Source organism: Penaeus monodon, chromosome 3 (assembly GCF_015228065.2).
Source record: "Penaeus monodon isolate SGIC_2016 chromosome 3, NSTDA_Pmon_1, whole genome shotgun sequence".
NCBI lineage: Eukaryota > Metazoa > Arthropoda > Malacostraca > Decapoda > Penaeidae > Penaeus > Penaeus monodon.
This window is the reverse complement of record NC_051388.1, coordinates 23859008-23862439: the sequence shown is the minus strand read 5'-3', so window position 1 is coordinate 23862439 and position 3432 is coordinate 23859008.

Below are 3432 nucleotides of genomic sequence, written 5' to 3'. Positions count from 1 at the left end.
TCTTGTTCGCGTAGTCGGGCCCAGGTGTTTTTTGCTCGTCTGTGTATGCGTGTATTTAGTGGTTCAATGCTGTATGTTCTGTGTAGTGTTTCTGCAGGAATTCGGTCTATAAATGTTGCGCCGTGTATCCAGAGTAGTGCTTTGTTCTGTACTGATTGCATTTTGTATTTTTGTGAGTTTGATATTGCAACCAGTGGGATAGCTGTGTATTCAAGGATAGGTCTGACAGTTGTCTTGTAAAGTCTGAGTTTTGTTCGTAGTGTGCAGCATGTGAAGCGTCTGAGTTTGGTGAGTGTTGTTTGTGCTTGGGCGATTCTTTGTTTGATGTGTGTGGTGAATCCATTGTTTGTGAAGTGGAATCCAAGGATGTTGCCTCTGTTTGTGTATGGGATGTTAGTGTTATTGACTGTGATGGGTTGTGAGTTTCTGCGTGCGATGTGGATGAATTTGAATTTGTTGATGTTTGTCTGTATTTCCCAGTGGTGCTCAAAGGTGTTAATGTTCTAGATAGCTCTTTCTGTTGTGAGTTTCATGATGTGTTGTGATTTAGAGGGGTGTGAGAATAATTGTGTGATGTCGTCTGCATAGGAAAAAAAGTTGCTGTAAGGTGTAGGTTGTGGCAGATTGGCTGTGTACAGGATATATAGGGTGGGCGATAAAACGCTTCCCTGTGGTACTCCACTTCTCAGGTGGAGAGGGGTGCCCAGGTGGGTTCCCAGGCGTATAGTGGCAGTCCTGTGGTCCAGGAAGCTGCAGAGGAGGCGTGTGAGATGTGTCGGAAGTTGTAGTTGTATTAATTTGTATTTGAGGCCGTCGTGACAGACCTTGTCAAAGGCCTTGCTGACGTCTCGTAGAATGATGTTAGTCTGGTGCTTGTTAGCGAGACCGAGAGCAATCTCCTCGTAAGTGAGGGCGATAACGCTCTCGGTCCCCCTGTGTGGGCGAAAGCCGTATTGCCTACTGTTGTGTATGTTGTTGTTTTCAAGGTGTGTAGTGAGTCTGCGTGTGATTAGCCTCTCTAACAGTTTCCCAGGAACTTCCAGCAATGAGATGGGGCGGTAGTTCTCCACCTCATGTGCTGATTTCCCCGATTTTGGTATGAGGGTGATGGTAGCGTGTTTAAACTTGTCGGGGAAATATCCTGTAGCCAGTGCTGCATTGAAGATATGGCGTAGCCTGCGGATCATTGTGGGTGGCAGATGTTCAATGATTGTTTTGTTTATGTTGCTTGCTCCTGGTGTTGTGTTTTTGGTGTGTTTGATGGTGTTGACAATTTCTTCTGGGGTGATAGGTGTGGAGAGGGGACTGTCCTCTGTGAGATTGTTTAGGGTAATGATGTTTTCTGGGAGAGTTAAGTTTCTGTGTTGCTGTAGAAAGTGTGTGACCTCGGTCTCTGTGGTGTGGTCGAATCGGGCGTTCTCGGTGGGGGAGATCTGGATATTCTGTTGCCAGAATATCCTGTGGAGAAGCTCCATCTCCTCCACCGAGTCAACCTTCTGTCGGTGTGTATTGTAAATGTATGTGGCTGTCTGTCTGTCAGACACCATGAGTTTTCTGAAGGAACTCCAGAACCTCTTGGGGTCTCTTGTGTTCTGACCCAGTGTTGTTTATTCATTATTTTAAGCTCGTGTGTTAGTTGCGTTTTGAGTTCTCTTTATCGTGTGTGTAGTTGTGCGTCCCAGCCCCGTATTGTTGTTAGTTGGTGTAGGTGTCTGTATTGTATTTTGAGCAATTTCAGACGGTGTGTTTCTCTGAAATGGAGGATGGTTTTGTGTGTTGCTCTGGGTATGTTAGCCAGTCTGGCCGTCTGTATGTCTGTGTACCACTGTTCAAGGTGGTTGTTTATCATGTGTGTGGGTTGGCCCTCGAGATCGATTATTTGTGTGTTTTCAAGTGTTTGTTTAAATCCCTCCCAGTTTGCATGTTTGTAAGATTCTCGGGGTTGTGTTGGGATCATGATGGGGTTCGTTGATAGTGTTAGTATTACAGGGAGGTGATCACTGGAGGTGACATCGTCTGTTGATATATGATAGTGTAGGTGTGCTCTGTGGTTGGAGAGTACTATGTCAGGTGTTGTTGTTGTGTTATATGCAATATATGTTGGTGTGTGTGGACCGAGGTGTGTGAGTCTTCCTTGTTGTATGTAAGAGGCCAGGCCTCTGCCTACTGCGTTGGTGTGGTTATATCCAAAGAGTTTTGCGTTAAATTCTCCCATGATGTATATTGGTTTGTTGTGCCTCAGGAGCTGCAAAATGTCAGGTTCAAGGATGTAAGGTCTTCGTGGTGGGATGTAAAGTGTTGCCAGTATAATGGGTCCTTGTGGTGTGATTACTTCGACTGCCAAAAGGTCCGAAGTGAAGTTATTTATGATTTTGTGAGAGATGTCATTTTTGATCGCAATTGCTACGCCGTCGCTTCTTTCTTGTGATTTGTTTGAAGAGTAGATAGTGTATGGGTAGATCTTTAGTGGAGTAGTGTTATTGAGCCGATGGCTGTTTATGAGGATGATGTGAGGGTCGTGTTTTCTGTATGAGTTGCAGAGTTCATTTTTGCGTGTTGACCAGTGTAGAACGTTATGTTGGATGATTGTGAGGCGTGAGTGTAGTGATGTGTTATTTGTCATGTTTGTGTGCAGGGTTCTTGGCTATGGCAAGGTGTCCGTTCTGTATTTTGGTGATGTCAGGTTGTCTTTCGATCATCCTGTTAGTTACCAGGATGTTTCCCTGTATGAGGTGTTCGTGGAGTTTAACAGCTATGACCATGTTATATTGCTCTTCCTTAGAGAAAAGCCACCTGATTCGTCCTTTTTCGATTTCTTGGCCGATTTCCTGTCTATCAGAGTACTCGTATTTTTCGGCATTTTTAGGGAAGAGTCTGATGCCGTAAAATTTAGGGTCTTTCACCGTGCCGTCCATTAGCCTCTCCAGGCCATCATCACCCAAAAAGGAGTTATCATGGTCCTCGGGGTCGTAAGGGTCAACTGAGACTGGGGTTGCCAGCTCTGCTTGGGGGGTAGCTTTTGGCAGTGCCTGTAGCGGTGCTGGTAAAGTGTACCTTTTGGGGGATGATGGCGCTTGAGGGACAGCTTGCTGCTTCTTAGGCCTGACTGAGGTATTGGAAGCTGGGGTTGCAGTGTTTGTAGGGGTGGTAGGGGAGATATGGTCAAGCTGTGTCTCTAAGGCTTGAATGTGTGATGAAGCATCAGAGGGTTTCCTGACTGGGGGGGGGAAGGGGGAGGTTGAACCACCCTAAGGATCCCCCATGAGTCAGCTTCCCCAAGGTCGAGGTCAGGGAGGTTGTTCCTTTTCAGGGCCTCCCTGGCATGCTCCCTAAAGCCTCGTTCAGGGCTGATGATGTTTTTGAGGTGGGCGTGCAGCAAAACTAATATGATTTCCTTTGACAGGTTGTTAGGCAGGGCTAGGTGCACCGTGG